Source organism: Protopterus annectens, chromosome 5.part0 (genome assembly GCF_019279795.1).
Source record: "Protopterus annectens isolate FY-2018-M chromosome 5.part0, PAN1.0, whole genome shotgun sequence".
Lineage (NCBI taxonomy): Eukaryota > Metazoa > Chordata > Ceratodontiformes > Protopteridae > Protopterus > Protopterus annectens.
Genome location: NC_056735.1, coordinates 1,347,529,669 through 1,347,549,180, shown reverse-complemented (window position 1 = coordinate 1,347,549,180; position 19,512 = coordinate 1,347,529,669).

The window sequence follows — 19,512 nt, the reverse complement described above, 5'->3', positions numbered from 1 at the left end:
CAGAGCAATGGAAAAGTTTGCATTCCCTGATAAAATTATAAAGTTGATTAGGAGGATATATGGAAGATCGGAGGTGAAAATTAAAGTGGGTGGGATTCTCTCTGATCATCTCTGCTTGAGCAGAGTAATCAGGCAAGGGTGACCTCTCTCCCCTTTGTTATTTGCATTATATTTAGAACCATTGGCAAAGAAAATAAGGGACTCAGAAATTCTAGGATATAATTGGTATGGTAGTCAAGAAAAGTTGGCTCTGTTTGCAGATGACATTATTTTATACCTGACAAAACCAGAAAGGGACATTAAGTGCTGTGGAACATATTGAGGCAGTTTCAAACCTTTTCAGGATACAAAGTTAATGAAGCTAAAACAAAAGCAATAGCAGTAAATGATGTACCCACATACAAATCGATTCAGCAATATCCATACTTATGGGGACATGATAAAATGAAATGAAGTATTTAGGAGTATGGATTAAAATGATACTGGCAGCTAAAGACATGTGGGAAGAGACTACACAAAAGATAATATAACAACTGAGAAAATGGAAGCTCTGTTATATGGATATCAATAGTAAGATAGAAGCGGAGAAGTTGTGGATAGTAATTAATAAAGAGCTGAAGGGTTTTATCAGGGAGGGGAAAATGGCAAGAGTCAAGTGAGATAAGATGATTCTTCCAACAGAACAAGCCGGATTGGGATTACTGATTGGAGGAGGTATTTCAGAGCAACACAGTTAAGGATCCTATACATAGCTCAAGCAGAAAACTATAATTCAAAGTGAAAAGAGATTATGATGGAAAGGGGGGGGGGGCTCAGGGAACATGGAGAGACTGGGAATTTGGATACAGACCTTTAAGGAGAACAATAATCATACAGAATATTATATGCATAAATTAGCAGAAAGTATTCTAAGAACTAAGCCAACATGGGAATAGAGAAAGGGGAATCTGTTGATGGGGATGACTGCAATTAGGAATATAGACAATAGGCAAGTGGGGGCTGGAATATATTGGAAAAATGGCAAAGGTACCAAGGCATTGGGAGCAAATAACTAGAGAGGGAAAGGTAACAGTATGGGAAGACACCAAGAACTTATTTGGACTGCAGGTTAGAGATTGCCTTCCCTATCAAGGATTGATATCATAGCATAGGCAAAGAGAAAGAAATAGGTGGTCCTAAATGAAAGACCAGCACTGGTAGAGTTGTTAGTAGAATGTAGAATAGAAGTTGCTGTTTAGTAAGGAATAATTAGTACAGCATATGGAACATTGCACAATAACTATAAAATAAATCAGAGGAGGTTAGGAACGATTGGGAAGAGAGAATGGATAAGCAATTCACAAAGAAACAATAGGGGGATATATGTATGTCCCCTGAATATACAACAAAATCTAGAAGATTTAGGATCTTTGCTTGGAAGTGTTTACATAGGTATGTTTATACCCCAAGTAGACTCCAAAGAATTTTTCCTCAGGTAGACAACAAATGTTGGAGGTGTGATGGGGAAGATAGGGGTAACTGGGAATATATTTTCTGGGAGTGTAATTAGTTGGCAGTCTTTAAAAATTCCCTTCAGACTGCACTATCAGAGATGCTGGGTGAGCAAGTTGAAGTAACTAGGGAAATGATTTTTGAGCTATGATACAGAATCAGAATTGCCTAGACTTAGTAAGGCCTTACTGAGTATAATTATGATGATTGCCAAAAAAGCAATTACTAGAAAATGGAAATCATAATCTAACCCAATTTTACTAGAAGTAGTGAAGATAGTAACAAAGATGAAACAACTGGAACAGGGATCTTTAGAAAAGGGTAGGAGCAAATTACATAGGAAAAAATGGGAAATGTGGGATGAATACATGCAGAGGAGGAACGAGGTTTAAAAGAAGGCAGGATTTGAATGAGCTATGTAATGGGTGATTGCCAATGACTAGATATACTAAAAGTTATGTATAATGTTTGCAGCTACAGTTATGTTGGCATGGTTTGTAAGGTATAATGTTCGTAACTGAGATTGTGCCACTATGATTTATTTTCATTTATATAAATGTAAGATTGCCTGTGTCATAAATGATAATTTAATAAAGATGTTTCTTGTTTAAAAAAATCTAGAAGGTTTAGGAGGTTTGCCTGGAATTGTTTGTATAGATACTTTTATACCCAGTCAGACTCCAAAGATTTTTTTCTCGGGTAGATGGCAAATGTTGGATGTCTCACGGGCAAGAAAGAAATAACGGGAAATATATGTTTTGGAAGTGTAACAAGTTGGCAGACTTTAAAAATGTCCTACAGAGTATTCTATCAGGAATACTAGGATAACAAATGAGTGAAACTAAGGAAATATTTTTTTTAGCCAGGATACAGAATCTGAATTGCTTAGACACGGTTAAGATCGTGTTAAGTTTAATTCTGGTGGCTGCCAAAAAAACAATTACTTGAAAATGGAAATCAAAATCTAAACCAACTCTGCTTGAAGTGCTGAATATTGTAACAGAGATAAAGAACAGGAAGTTGGATCTTTAGAAAAGAGTAACAGTAAATTACACAGAAAAAGTGGAAATTGTGCGAACAATACATGGAGAAAAATGTTTTGGAGGTGAAATGAGGTTTAAGAAAAGGTAGGAACTGAATAATGTATATATTGTTGCTTAGATTATATATCACATATATTGTTATATATCCTATAATGTTTGTAAATGTGAACTTGTTTATATAGTTTGATTACTTTTATGTAAATGTAAGTCTGCATATGTCACAAGTGATAATTCAATAAAGATGTTAAAAAATAATTTCCATTTCTCCCACTGTTCAGTAAGTTCATGTGTCAGTCTTCCTCCTGCTCCTCACTTTCTTGCAGTACCAACTTATGGTTTTAATCCAGTCTTTTCTGGTTTGCTCCTAGGCTTCTCTGAGAACAAGAGGAATGGTTAAACTGTTACAGTCTCTTTTTGACTGCTCTTACTTGTGTCTATAAACCCAATAGTCTTCATCTTGCTGCCTGGAGTTCTGTTGACTGAACATTTTTATCTTCTCCATAGCCAAATCCACCGCCAAATATGTTGTTGTCCCACCTGGAAAAAGAAAACAGCTAGTTATGGCAGTTTGAATCTCATTCTAGCCTCACAACTCCTCCTAATGACTGGAATACAAAAATCCACAGTTTGTTGTAGACAAGAAGAGTGGACAGAGAACATGGGTGGTTATCCTGAAACAAATATTCACATAGCTGACTCACTGCACTTGAAGTCAGACCTCATTATTCATTCTATAGCAATTTGTGTGAAAGCATATGCTTTGGAGACCTAACCTCTTTTTTTCATATAAAATTTCTGTACCCTTTCTTTTTGCCATATTTTTTTTTCAGAAACATCTCCTACTGGTATGATTGCATTTTAACTAATACAAGTCTCAGCTTCTTTCTAGAGGCTAAATTAGGAGCATTGAAATGCACCCTCTTGTGGAACACCAATCCAGTTACTTATTTATGCATTCATAAAGTTAATACTGTTACCTCCCTCTAAGTTCAGCGGTACCGAGAAAGCATCCATTTTTTTCTTCAAACTTTATATTCTAGATCTATTATTTTCTGAAAGATTTCACCTTATAGCTTAATCTCCTTTGTTCTTTCCTTCATTTATATTTCTGACTTCTTCATAATTAGCAGTTCATCAGACTAATTATTTCATGCTACTTCTATTTTCAACCATTTGAATTTGTTTTTATATAGTCTTCCAAAGTCCCACTTACTTTACAGATTTCTGAGTGTAGCTGGCCTATTTTCCTTCTAATGTAGTACAGACCATCTCCTTTGGTTTGATGCTGCACCTAGGACTGCTTCCTGCTAATCAGCCTTGAGGTTCTTCTAATCCAGAACTTTTACTTCTCTTTTTTCTAGTTGGCTTTCCTCTTTTTTCTATATATTTTCTTTGCTGGCATTCAAACAGTGTATCCACTAGTCTATAACTGAATTTTACTCAGATTTATAACTTTGAGCACTGTCTCAATTTTCACACTGGGAGAGCTCTAGTTTGTATGCGTTACAGTCAACCATCATCTTAGAAGTCCAACTTTCACATCTAATTCTGATTGCAAAGCTATCCAAAGAGAGCTAAAATGCCACTATGTCATCTGCACACTGTTGACAATAAATACTTGGAAGGTCCCAGAGAACAGAGTTGATAGAAATGGGGGAAAGCAATGGTTCCAGCAAACCTTCCCCATGGCCAAATACATATATAATCTAAAGTAAATAAACAGCTAAAACTCTGTAGGTTATATTTACCCTTTTGACACCTGAAGCTTGTAAATCCAGTGTAAAGAATATTTTTCAAACAGAATTAGTCTACAACCTGTTACTTGTCACAAATAACATTACTGTCTACTGGTACCTCTTTAAAGTTATGAACTTTCCAGAACTACATTATCAGATTCCTTTTTGTTTCTAAACTCTTGAGTATTCCTTTAAGTAGGTTTAATCTATACTGCTTTCATATGGGTTATCATTCTTGTTACACACACTTCACAAAATTCTCAATATGGAAGCATTTCCACCCTCTCAGTGTGTACACAAACTGTTTCTGGATGACAGTAATAATAATAATAATAATAATAATATTATTATTATCTGTTCATCACAAAGGTCACCATACTCACTGACATTTTGCTAATATCAACTTTTGATAGGTGAGAAAGCCTTTACCATGTTGGGATCTAAGCTATGGAACAGAATTCCCTGCCACATGAGAACTGCTGCTGACCTGAGAAATTTCTGATCAGTATCACCGAGCTTACTTCTTACTTTTAACCTGCCCCTGTTATTTACCTGATACCGGACCCACCTAGATATCATTTCTTTAGTCTCTGTCCTTTCATTAAATACTGTCTTCTAAACTGAGAGTTGCTATAGGCCTCTCCTTATTTGAAACATTCCACACAATACATTGCATATGACAGATGTTTTTCTCTGTTTATTATGAAGACATAGGAGACCTTGTGTACATATTTTCTTATATTACAGTTACGATGTTAAACAGTTTGGTAGCTTTCTGCTTATTTTTTTACATGCATCCATGTAGTTCAAAATTATTTTAATGACATATAAGTTCAGCATCTTTCTTGTTTTTTGTCCAGGTTGCAAGTATGTGCTGAATATCCATGTCTATGCAAACACATATAATATTTTGCCATTTTGGCAAAAATCATTTTTAAAAATAAATAAATAAATTAGTAAAAACTGTTTTTCTTGTGCTATTTTTCTATTTCAGTTTACACTCTTCATTGTCTTTATTTAGTTTTATTCCACAACTCAACATATTATCCTATTCACCTTCTCACCTTATTTTAAGCTGCATTTTTTTTTTCTTCTGGGAAGTTGTACTGCAGAGAGTGGAGAATGAAGCACATTGCCTGATGTAAGCAAGTCAGCAGTCCAATCACTGACTACAAAAAGCTACAATCTGCTGAAAACATGGGTGGTCAACCTCAAGCAAATATTCACATGACTGACTCACTTTACTTGAAGTCAAATACAATTATTCGTACTATTGCAATTTGTGTGCTTGCATATCCTTTGGATATCTATCCTTCAGCACACCCCCAAGTCATGATTCAACTCCTGTTGCTACTCTCTACTCAGTTAACTAACATCCGTACAGGACAGTGAAGATGAGAGGCCATAACATACAACACTGTCCTATGTGGAATCTGTGAAACTATTGAGTCTGCAGATCATCTGCAAAACCTGAAAGCCCAACTTATTTCAAGTATAGGTTTGGACTTGACCATGTGGCTGGACAAAATGGTAGATATGCTTCCACAAGTTTTAGCTTTTACCTCAGCCATCAAACAGGAAAACCTACAGATTAAAGAGGCTATCGACTCAGTACAAAAAAAAAAAAAAAAAAAAACAGCTACAAATATATTTTAAGAGAAATACAGGCAAAAGCACCCAGATATGGAAAATTTCACAATACAAAAATAAAATCACAAAGGAGGAATGTAGATGTTAAGATTAGTAAAGTAGAAGTTAAACAAATAGAAGCTAGTTATGGAATACCTGCAAAGTGAAGGATTAAATGTAAAAAGTCTAACGCAGGTTATATCACAGCATGATAGAACAATCAGTCCCCAAAGTAAGGAGAAACAGGTGGAGTGGGAGACATGTGAAGAAGAAATATGGACATGGGAAAGAAAAAGAAATTTAATATGGTGCAATATCTATGCAAATGAGAAAGAAAAACAAATCAATACAAAAAGCAGCACCAAAGATATTTGAAGAGAAGTAAGGGCAAAGGCATTTAGGTATGGAACATTTCACAATACAAAAATAATAAAACAAAGTGGGAAAGTAGAAAAGAGGATTAATAATGGAGAAGTTAAAGAAAGAGAAACAGAAATTATGGATTAATTGTGAAGTGAAGGATTTAGTGTAGAAAATGCAACTTAGTCACATCACAGCATGATGGAACAATGAGTTCCTATATTAAGGGGAAACCGGTGGAACAGGAAACATCTGATCACTTGCCACATGAAGATACTCTGGCCTTCAATAGGAAACCAGTACAAAAGCTCAGCTGGAGTTGCACAGCGATGGAAGGAAACAGTAGCAACTCTGATGGAGTCAATGTTGTGGAGTGATAGGTCAGTGAGTTCCCATATGAAAGAGCAACTGATGAAGCAGGATGCAGCTGAAGAGAATATATCATAGGAATATGTTCTGGAACTTTCTGTAGAATGCCCACAGGAAATGGTGGAGAAAGACTGTATTCTCAGCTTAGAAGAAAATGATCTAAGAAAAGATTTGCTTGATTTAACAGAGATGGATAGACATATTAAGACTGATAAAAGAAATAGATTACAGAAGGTTAATAAGACCCAAAATGTTAGAGGGCTGATAAAACAAATGAACATAATAATCAATACTATTAACATAAATTCTTGTGATATAACAGAAATAAATAAGATACATTACTGTGCCTCTAAATTAATAACAGATAAAGTCATACCACAAAAACACAGAACAATAAGGGAAAGAGAAGAAATCAAATGCCATAATGGAAGCATCGAACAGAGAAAACTATAAAGTAATTAAAACAAGAGGTGTCACTGTTAGAAGAGTAATAAAGATACTTAGAAAGATAGATATGATAAAAGCACAGTATTAGAACCAAGGGCGCCCACAGGCAGGTGCAAGGGGGTGCACTTGCACCCCCCTGGAATCGGCTGACTAGATAATTTAAAAAAAAGTTAAAAGTTTTTTTTTTTTTTTGTACGTGCGTTCTTCTTTAAGAAGAAAGAAGTCCGTGTGTGTTAACAGTCCAGTCGCGGGCGTGACATCATCGCTCTTGCAAATATTTAGAAGTTTGTGAGCGGGAGTTTAAAAGGATGGCTTTGCAAGCGGGATGATTCGAGCGGGAATGGAAGATGGGACCTGAAACGGAATAGCAAGCGGGACTCGCGGGAGTAAACAGACGGAAGATGGGACGCTTCAGGTAGAGTTGTGTGTGTGTGTGTGTGTGCGTGCAGTGTACTATAGGGTTGCCAACTTGCCACCTTTTCAAATGTCCAAAGTGGGACATTTGTGGTACAAACGTCAGATTTTGCAGGCCGAAACATACGGTGTGTGTACTTGTTAAAGTGATGATTTCTTTCTTTCTCTTGAAATGTCACCATAAAGATGTGTAGGACATTTCACTTGTTAGTTCTGGGAATTTTTGTGAGGCAGGGAAATAAGTTGTAGTCACTGCTAGAGGAAATCTGAAGCTGAGATGTCTAGGGCAGCTTTGTAAACCATCTGCATGGACTGCAGAGATAGAAATGAGGTTGGACATTATTATCTTGACTGCAGGTGCAAAATTCATCTGTATCACTTTAAGAAGCAAATGTAAATGTTAAGTTATAATATCTGTTTAGTACCTACTGCTGTTTTTTTTTTCTTCTTTGGGGGGATTGATACCTCCATAGCTAAAATAAAGGTAGATCAGGTAATATCAGTCTATTTTTTTATCTGAATTTTTTTATGGTCTGTAAGTCAGACGTTGGATAAGAAAACATGAAATAATTTACCCCAGAATTCTTAAACTAAAGCCAGAGACCACTAGCTGTAACTTTAACAGCTCACATGAATATGTAGTATCTGAAGACTAACAAAAATGTAATGGTATATATTTATGAAAGGTGCCACACTATGCATCTATTACATTGATCTCTGCTATAGATAAAAGATGGAATTCAAAGCTACATCTAGGATAGGATGAAGGAATCTGCTGCCCAGGCAGCAAACTGTTAAAAGCACAGTTGACACTGTGGAGGAGATGCTGATTGGTCCCAATAGGTGAATGGTGCAATTTTGTGAGTATCAGTTAATCATTTAAGCAGCTGCAGTTAACATACATCTGCTTAAATTATTTCATAGACTGCTTGTAGTGTCCGTGTTAGTAATTGTGACAAGGATAAAGTGTACTTCTTTAAGTTTGTCGTAAAGACAGGAAAGAGTTACTATGTAGAAGTATTTTGGTACTTTACCTAGTGCTGACAGGCTTTTTTTTTTCTTTTTCTCCTCCACTAACTCTATAGGTCTCTCTTTTTCAGAGATACAGCTGAGTGTCGAGTAGATTTTACAAGGAGCTGAGAGCTGCAGGGGAGCAAAAGTTTAGTGCTGCTTATGTTTAGTCTGCTTGCATTGTTAATAGCACAACAGATAGTGTACTTACTTTAGATGCTGAAGGCTGTGGGTTCTACTCTCACAGTAGGTAAATGCATTGCTGATGCTGTATTGTGTTGTAAAGGGGGTGGATGCTGCAGTCTTTTTGGCAAAGATACCTAGTAACTATGGAACTGTTAACAGTTTGCTATCCATTCCCTATTGCGGTATTACTAGCTTTTCATTTTTTTTATTGCATGCAACAAAGGCAAGTTATTCTTCAAGGGTAACAGGCACTTTATTTGTAGATTAAACAATGACATATAAAGTGTTTGCTAGCAGCAACCTCTTTATTAGTTACAAATTTCTTCAATGTGGATTTTACTACAGAGATTGTGTATATTTTTTACTGATACTGGTGGACTTGAGTAGACTTTATGATGGAAATGTTCTGAATTGGGCAATTTTGTCATTGGTGGATGCCTTTTGTTTCATTGTTTACTAGAAAAATGTTCAAAGCAATAAATTTAAAATGCCCTCTAACAACTGTACTGTATTGTACAAGGAATATAATGTAATACAGTCAGGAAGGTGTATTAAAGAGCATGTTTATGTTGTGTTCGAGGGCCTATGATTTTGAAGACAGCCCAGAGTTAATATTTGCCATTGGCAAAATGTATTTTCTGTGAAAGTGGTTTTCAGTGCTGTTTCAATGCATGTGAGTTTAAAGGGCAGAGAAGTTTTAATGTTAATCTAGTTTCATTGTGAAACTGCATTGCTTTAATAGATATGTATTAGGGTTTGTGCTGTAAAATGCAAAATAAAACATTCAAATGAAATCCTAAATCATCGCAGAAGTAAAGCAGTATGCACATTAGTGTTTATGGTAAATGGGGCAACATAACCAAGGAATGGGACATTGGAATGGCTGCAGGGGGGAGGCTCCATTTGACCATGATTTTGTGAGGGGGGGGTAGCAAACTCATACAGCCCCGGTTGAACTATACCTCTCAGTTGTCCATATCTTTGCAGAATGGTAGATATTTGCTGCTTATTTTTGGTTTGTTCCTCATAAAATTTGTGATTTTCTAGCAAATCATTTAGGAATGAAGCCATTAAATGACAGACATTGAGTTTCAGATGTCATAACCTTCAGAAAATGCATGCTAATGCAAGACTGTAAGTTTTATAAAGAGCAATTTTTAGTAGTGTTTGTATGTTCCCCGATATATTTGGCCTTGTTCAGATTTCCTGAATTAAGAGGTTGAGAGGTACGTGCAAATCACTTTGTAGATTAGGAATATCCAAACATCTCAATTGTCCCCAATTCTGGCTCAAAATGTTGCTCTCCCCTAATAATCCCTCCTCCAAAATGACAATTATATATAACTGTAATGATCAGTTATAGATTACCTTTATTTCAGAAATGCATGTGGATGCTCTTATTTTGTTAGCTGCGCAAGTTAACTGTTAATATTAAAAAGGTGTCCCTCTTTTGACAGGTATTTTTGCATCACATTTTGGTCTGTTTTTCATAAAATTGTGGTTTTCTGGCAAATTAGTGGCAAGTCATTAAAGATTGAAGTTAGAAAATAATGGCAGACATTTGAGTTTCATATTTTATACCCTTCAGAAAATTTGTACTAATGTAAGATCTACCTGTTCTGTTTAAGTTAATAAGAGCAATATTTAAAAATTGGCCTTATTTTTGGGACTGTGTCCCACTTCTAGTTCTATGTATGGCTTTGTCCAGATTTCTTGCTCTGAAGTTGAGAGGTATGAGTGTCAGAGCCATCACTGTCAGCCAGAGACATTTCAAATTATGACATACTTATTGCACCCCATCCCCCATTGTAGTGGCTCTGGATGTGTCCAAGGAAGGCAAGGAGCAGTTATGCAGTGTAAGTGTGCAGAGTATTCCCCCATCCAAGGTAGATCACAAATACGACCATGGCTTTTCATCTGTCCTTGATTTTGCAAAATGTTCTGGTTTTCTATCAGATGTTTATACTGTTGATTTATGCTTCTTATTATTCAGGAACTGCATGCTGTCACAGTGCCCTGTTGCTCTGTTTAAGTAGCCATGGTTTAATGAACATCAGGTAAGCTTGTCGGAGATTGTAAGATGCAAGTAAGCTTTAGTAAGCATATTGTTAAAGAATTACCAGCATTGAAAGCCTTTTCGTTGTTGCCATGCAAAGAATATTTACATGACTAGATAATGTATAAGCCTTGGGTATTGAAATGCATATGACAGTATTTGTAATAAAAGGACAGGATTACAGTATTTTCAAAAGCTCATTACACTTTATTGGAGACCAGTGTCTTATAGCAGTGTCTGTGTGTTAGTACACTTGTAGTTGGGTGGCTTTAATGGTATATGGTAAATAAGCATTGCTACCTTACTTAAAAGCCAAGCCCTGCAACAACTATCTCCACACTGAAGTCAAAACACAATAGCTCTGGTGGGTAAATGTACTCTGTAATAATCAAAAAAGGCAAATGTTTGAAATGACTACAGCTTATGTGCAAACACAATAGGTAGTGATGAAACAATGCTCTGCTAAAAATGCTTTAATGCTCCACATTGCTGAGCTGCAGATCAGTTATCACTGGCTACCAGGATTTCACCCACTTCAGATCAAGCACGGTGCCGTTCAGTGCAACCTTCCCAGAACTAATTAAAGTCTGGCCAGAATTATTTGGTGTGTGTATAAGAGGGAGGTAGCATACCCCTCAGCTGTCCAGATTTTTGCCCCATATTCCTCCTAAAAAGGATTGAAGTTGCTAAATGAGATTTCAGTTTTAGATGTCATGTCATTTAGAAAAATGCATACTAACACAAATCCTGCTACTCTTGCAATTTTCTAAGTTTCTGAGAGCCATATTTATAGTCTGTCCCTATTTATTTTAGGCTTTGTCAAGATTTCTTGCACTAAGGTTGAGGTCTTGAGGGGTGTGGTATGTTTGTGAGAGAGAAAGTGAAATGCCCAAGCTAGAGTTAGCAGGTAGAATTTTCAAGTGCATTTTCAAGGAACTGAATTTTAAGGGAAGCTAAGTTCACTGCTGCTCATGCCAAGTCTGTCTACTATGTGCAACTGTTTTGTTTAGCAATTGGTATCTCTATTGTGGTATAAAGCTTTAAAGCTATGTTAGTAGCACCACAAGTAGAATACTTGCATCTTAATGTAAAGGCTTGAGGTTCTATTCCTACAGCATATACATTTGTATGCTGCAGTCCTCAGGATGTCCTCCTTTGGATGAGATGCCTAATAACTATGAACCTGTTTTTCAGCTTGTCATCCATTTTCTATTGCAATATACCAGCTTACCATTTTTTTAATTTAACATAGGCAATTTATTCTTTGACGGCAGCAGGCACTGAATTTGTAGATGAAACACTGAAATATACAGTTTTCTAGCAACATCTTCATTAGTTTCAGATATCTTTAATGTGGAATTATTCAGATTACTTTTACTTCGGCAGAGACACTCAAACAAGTGTTGCTGTATAATACAAGATATATAATTCAATTATATATTATAATTAATACAATCAGGTAAATCAAATAACTTTTGCACGACCCTAACGGTGTGCAAGGAACCTATTGCTTGAAAACAGTTCAAAGGTAAATAACCTGCCACTGGCCAGATGCATTTTCTTTGAATGTGGGTTTCAATGCTGTTTCATTGACAGTTTCAAAAGTAGAGAAACTCTAATGCCAAGTCTGTTTTCATTGTAAGACTATTGCTTTGTTTAGGTTTAGTAAATGTCTCGGTGTTTGGGCTATAATGTTTGAAATAAAAGTTGTAAATTAAATCCAACTGCCTGTAATCATTGTAGAACTAAAGCATAAAACAGTATGCACACAGATTTGAACAGTGTCTACAGTAAATGGGGAGAAATAGCCAAGTAATGGGACACTGGAATGGCGGTGTGGGCGGGGCTTGGGTGGGTGGACTTGGGCGGGGCTGTGTTGGAAGGGGGCGGGGTGAACTATGTGGGTGGGGCTCTGGGTTTGCACCCCCCTGCAAAAAATCCTGCGGGCTCCCTTGATTAGAACAGACTAGGATGTATTATACACTATTGTAAATAATAAATTAAAGATATAAACACAGACAGAAAAAAAACTTAGATGCAGATAAATATAAAAGAAAAGTACAAAATCAGCAATTCACTGAGGACTCAAAAAAGTTTTATAGAGAATTGTGAAACAAAACAAAAGGAGAAGAGACACCACCAAAAAAGAATGGAACATAACATAAATGCTGAATGGATAGAAGATGTAAGATAAACAGTAAGAAGGTCAAATGTACAGGATATGAAATAGGATGAAATAATGGCCAGAGAAATTGAAACAAAATTAAGAAAAGCTCCTAAATGGAAAACTCCAGGTGCAGATTCAGTACTTAATTCTGGCTATAAGTATTAACATCTTTACATGAAGATTTAGCCCTGAGTAAGAACTACTTATGTATGCAACAGAAAAAAAACTATACTCCTCCTTAAGAGTGAAGCTGCAATTTGTCATAAAATTATAGAACAATAACATGACTTCTGACGATGTACAAACTATATACTGGAATTGATGCTGAAAGAGTTTATAAGCATTTAAAAGAAAGCTCAAGTCATGGCAATAGAACAAAAAGGTAAAAAAAATCACATAGAACTAAGGATCATTTGTTGTTAAATGAAGTCATAATGAAGGCTTATATAAAGTGGAAAAATCTTATGGCATGTATAGACTACAAACATGCATTTGACAGCATCCCACATTGAAGGATAAAGGAATGCTTACAGATATATAAGATACAGTGATCAATTACATGAACATGAAACAGTGGCAAAAGACTTTACAGCTAAGCCATGATAAGGGAAAATTATTATCCCAGGGATACAAATTCAAATGGGAATATTCCAGGGTGACTCTTTGTTAGTGCTACTCTGTTGTCTTGCTCTTAACCACATTTAAGTTGTCTACTTAACAGATTAGGTCATGGTTACAATTTGGCTCCAAGAAAACAACAACATGTAAAGTGCTCTCATTTTCTCTTTGTGGATGATTTAAAACTTATAGTTCATCAGATGAGGAGCTGAAAGCACAACTGCAAGTAGTCAAAACATTATGAGATGATATAAGAATATAATTTGGTCTTGATAACCGTGCAAAAGCAAAATTTAAAGCAGGAAAGCTGCAGAAACAAGAACTTATCAGTCTGGCGCAGAAATGTGACATAACTTGAGCAGGAAGGAGTGTATAAATATTTGGAAACTGATGAAGGCTCAACAACAAAACATGAACAAATGCAAACAAAACTCAGTAAGGAATATTTTAGAAGACTAAAATTAATAGTGAAAATGGCCTGACATCTAGAAACAAAGTCCATGTTATAAACTAATTTGTTCTTCCTTTTTATAACTTACAGTTTTGGGGTGGTTAACTGGAACCAAAAGGCATTGGATCAGTTGAACAGGAAACAAGAAAAATGCTTCATGCTTATCAAATGATATATAAAAAACAGTGTATAACAAGGTTATATATTCCTTGTTCTGAAGGAGGTACCGGCCTCCTCAAAGTTGATTACATGTAGAGATCTTCAACTGGAGAACTGCATACATATCTGCTGACTTCACCAGATCCAAACAAAGTGAAAGTTTTAAAACATGAGAAGAATAAGTCTAAGGTGACTTCCCTGCTTTGTTTTGCAGAAGCTTATCAGTGTCAAGAAGGAATGGAAATCAAACCATGAGTAGACAAAAACAGGCAGCAACTGAATGTGCCAAAAAACAAAAGAAAGAATGTAGGGAGAAGGATCAGATGAGTAGGCAAGAAATGTGTAAAAGGCATAAATATAGTTGCAAGTAAAGGAAACTCCTTGAACAACCTTATGTCAATCAGGATCTGATGTAGGAATGGTTAAAGAGAGGTGAATTTAAATCAAAAGATGACAGGCTAATATTGGTGACTCAGGATAGTGGACTAAGTACACATTGGTTTACAAAGTCCATTGAACATGTGGGAGAAACAGACAAATGCAGGTTCTATAAAATAGAACTGGAAACAGTCCATATCTTGTTGCTTGGTGTGATACACTAATGGCAGAGAGCCTGCATACTCAAATGCATAATAATGTGGTAAGACTGTTGCGCTGAGGCTTGTGCAAACATTACAATACTGAAGTAGCTGAGAAGCATTGGAATCATGAGCCACAAAGCATTATAGAGAATGATGAAGTTCATATCACATGGGATCACCCATTACCAGCAGTTCAAAAAATAGATGTGAGAAAACTAGATGTAGTAGTCCATGAAAAGAAGACATAAGTAGCACTGATCATTGAAATTGCTACACTCAGTGATTACATTGTCTTACGTATAGAGAGACACCATGTCATAAGATACCAGAACTTGCAGGCAAACATAAGGGCAATCTGGAAGAAGGATACCCAGACAGTTCAAATAGTAGTAGCAGCAATGAGTCTCATAAAAAAGAATTTGCATTTGTATTAAGATATGCTACCAATACATAGATTAATAATGTTAGTATATTGCAGACAGGGTTAATGCAGACAAATGATTGGTGCTAAAGCCACGGATTAAAGCTAAATGCAAAAACATGCATTATTATTCCCTTTGGGAAAGCTTACATTCCTGCTAATTACATTATATGCAGCACCCTCCTAAGAGTAGACCCAGTAGTACGTGATGTACATACTAACTCTGTCCAGTCTTGTACTGTCCCTCTTTTTTAACTGCTCCCAAAATTAGGCTTTCTTCTCATACTTCTACCACTCTTCTAAACTGTCCAAATTGATTGATAATAATCTTCTCACTGACTGTTGGTTTGGGTTTGAACACTCAAAACTTGTATTGTATTGCTTTTTCCTTAAAGTAGCCCCAAGTACGCTGAAGTCCTAAAATTCATGCTTATTCTGATTGCCCCATTTACCCACCAATGTCCAGATGTTAATCTTTTTTGTCAGTTCTTCATTACTTCCCTGATTCAGCAACATTATTTTCCCTTTAGATTCATAATAAGGGCTTTAGGCACAATAAATACATTTTATCTAAAAACGTATCTTAAATAATCATATTAACTATGGTGTTGCTAATCCATCCAGTTGGTAGGATCATGTCTTGCAACTTTACTCAAGGATTTTGACCTGTCCAGATATATTTTCCCACTTTTTTTTATTTTATCTGAATATCTTTGGGATCATAGGAACATGCCTGTGCTACATATATTATTTGTGGAGCCACAAATATTTTAATCATTTGTACTCTTTGTTCTATGTCAGTCAGAAGCACTCTCTATTTACTCAACATATTGAAAATCTTTTCTTTGACTGCTTCCTATGTGTGTCCTGGGAACTGTTCCTGGTTGTTGCTATTCAAACTCCCAAGTATTTTATTGAAAAAATGGTCACATAAACACAGATAATCTCGAACCAATATAGCAGATGGAATATAGTTTATACTGCGTTCTTTAGTTTTATCTATGTTGATTTTATATCCTGAAAATTGAGTGACTTCCCTCATAATTTAAAATATTACTGGAATAACCACTTCTTGTTTTGTGTTATACAAAATTATATAATTTGCAAACAGCCTGATTTTATGGGACATGTCTTTAGATTCTCACCCTTTAATTTCTAATTGTCTAATTTTCTGAGCAAAAATGTTCCAGTTACAATTCATATTGCAAAGGCAGCCTTGTCTTGTCCCCCTTGTGACCTCTATCACAATGAAGGTGTACACTGCAGGTTGAAAAAGTTAATTTATTACACACACAAAAAAAAAAAGAGATTGCTTAAATGCTTTCATCTTTATGGTATCCAGACTTCATCAGAATCTGGAAAACACCTTCCACAAAACACTTTTTAAATGAATAATTACAATCACATGACTAGCATAAAACCAAATATTTTAAAGAATCAGTATAGACATACGAAGAATAATAAAAACCCATACATTACTCATTTGTATATAACAATAACTAGCCCAACCCAACATAATAAATCTCTGGTCTATATTATATGAACAAAAGTTCATATAATCGAATGCTCTAATGAGCGAAAATCCCAGAAATCAAAAACGATATTGTGGGGGATGCGCCCCCACACCCCCTGATAAATATATATTCCAACTCTGAGATCACACTACAGTGAGGAAAGGGAAAATACTCCAATCTTCACTGTACTGTAATCTCACAGCATGTATCTCGATTTCCGGGATTTTTGCTCATTAGAGCATTGAATTATATGAACTTTCATTCATATAATATAGACCCATAAATCTCACATCAAAACATTCATAAAATCACTTAAAATTCTATTAATAATATTGCACTAACAAAGCTTAATCAAAGAATTATCAAATTATTAAAGATTATCAAAGAATAATCATTAAGTGTAGGAGAGAAGGTATCTGGAGTCAGTCTTCAGATGCCACTTCAGCTCACTTTTTTCCAAGTATAACTTCCATAGCCCTCCAAGGATTCACTTCTACCCTCTCAAGTACCTGATAACTAAAATTATAGTCAGAGATTTGTCTGAATATATGTGTACAACACATTTGCAATATTTTTATTTTTACAATCATATTCATGTTTATAAATTCTTTCCCCAAATGATTATTGTGTTTTACCAATATAAAAAACAGGACATATATTACACATAGCCATGTAAACTATTCTCCTTCTATCACAATTATAAGAGCCATCCAAAACTGTCATACAGTCCCCTTTAATAAATACCCTATCTCCTTCCTTATGCTATGGCACTGCCGTCATTCCCCACACTTGTATAACCTTTTCTTTGTTTTGGTCCCTACCAAAGACTTATTGCTTTTCTTTATTAAATTTTCAAAACGAAATCCTCGCTTATAGACTAACCTTTACAAGTCCACCAAAACGTCATGCATTTTGTTATATAATATCTGCCAGTTTTTAACAAGAGCATCTTTAATAGATCGACTATCCACAGAATAAGTTGTTACAAACACCAACGAATAAGATTGTCGAGAAACCCTAGGGTGGTTTGGAGTAACATCATTTATATTCCCCAAAAGGGGTGGAAAACCATCACTGCTTCTTTTTGCTGCTACATGGAACATGTTCTCAATAATAAATTCATTGGGTAGCCACTCTTCAAAAGCATACCCATAGGTACCTCCAGTTTATTCTTAGATATCACATCATCAGAAATCATTCTAGCTGATCTCATTATTTGTCCTTTCACCAAACATCTCTTCTGAAAAAAAAGGTGGTAAGTATCATAATGTAGCAAAGAATTAGAATACTTTGGTTTCTGATAGATGGTGGAATTAAACCTTCTATAACTCACATCCTTAAATATGGACATGTAAAGGTACTGAAAATGGTCACTAGATGCTTTGAAAGTAAATTGCAAAAAAGGTACTGTAGTTGTTTACATATCCAATGAATTTCTCTAAACATTCACTAGACCTCCACCAAAAAATACAAATATCATCCAAGAATCTGGTGTATGACCCTCAAATCTCAGTATATTTGCTGTTGAAAGCATATCTCCTTTCCCGTTCAAAAGCACAAAATGTACTGCAACCACTCACACTGATGAAGAACAGGAAAAAAAAGGAGCAATGAAATATAAAAATTCCTATAATTGAGCGCTTTCAGTAAGTAAGAAGACTTCACCTGATCATAGGTTTAGCTTTAATTTTCAGGTACTTGAGAGGGTCAAAGTGAATCCCTAGGGAGAGCAGCATGGAAGTTATACACAGAAAATATTGATTTGAAGTGGCATTGAAGACTGATGCCAGATGCCTCCTCCCGGACTTAATGATCATTTTCCAAAAATGAATGTATTAAAACTTAGACTTTGGTACTGTAATATTGTTAATAGAATATTTATTAAGTGATTTTATGGATATTTTGATGTGAGATTTGTTATGTGTTGGGTTATGTTAGTCATTGTGATACACAAATGAGCAATGAATGTGTTTTTATAATTTTCATCTGTCTATGCTATTTCTTTAAAATATTTGATTTTATGCTGGTCATATGATTGTAATTATGTCTTTAAAAGGGGCTTTGTGGAAGGTGTTTTTTTAGATTCTGATGAAGTCTGGATGCCGTAAAGGTGAAAATGTGTAATCAATCTTTTTTTTTGGGCATAATAAATTCACTTTTCCAACCTGCAGTGTTCGCCTTCATTCAAGTATAGTTTGTGTTTTTTTCTTGGTTTTTGTTTGATTGTTTGGTGGTTGGAACACTCTCTCAGGTGACATTGTGCCATTTATTTTATTTACTGCCTTTTATTCTCTATGTAACACTTCTAGTAAGTCTATGAATTCCCTGGGAAATCCAATAACATATAGGACCTACCATAAGTAATTCCATTTACTTTATCAAATGCTTTTTCCACATCTAAAGATAATATAACCAACATTATCTTGAAGTGCCTGTTTGCATATCAAATACGTCCTAATAATATCGTCAAAGGTTTACCTTCTCCTCACAAAGCTCATTGATCCATATAAATAAGTTGTGACAGTAGATTAGCTAATCTTATAGCTAAAATAGCAGCAAAGGTTTTATAATCATGATTTAATACAGAAATAGGTCTGTATGAACCGGTAACTTGGGCTCTTAACTTACTTTGGGATTACTTATATAACTGCTTGTCATAAGGAATTTGGAATTGGTTTATATTAAAGAATATCACTGAACACTTGATTCCATATTTTTACTACAGAATATTTTCCTCATTCCATATTTCCACTGAGAAGCCATCTGTACCCAGTGACCTCCCCACTGCCTGCTTCATTAGTTAATGTTCCATCTCCTTATCTGAAATAGGTGTGATCAGATGTTCCTGTTGTTACTGAG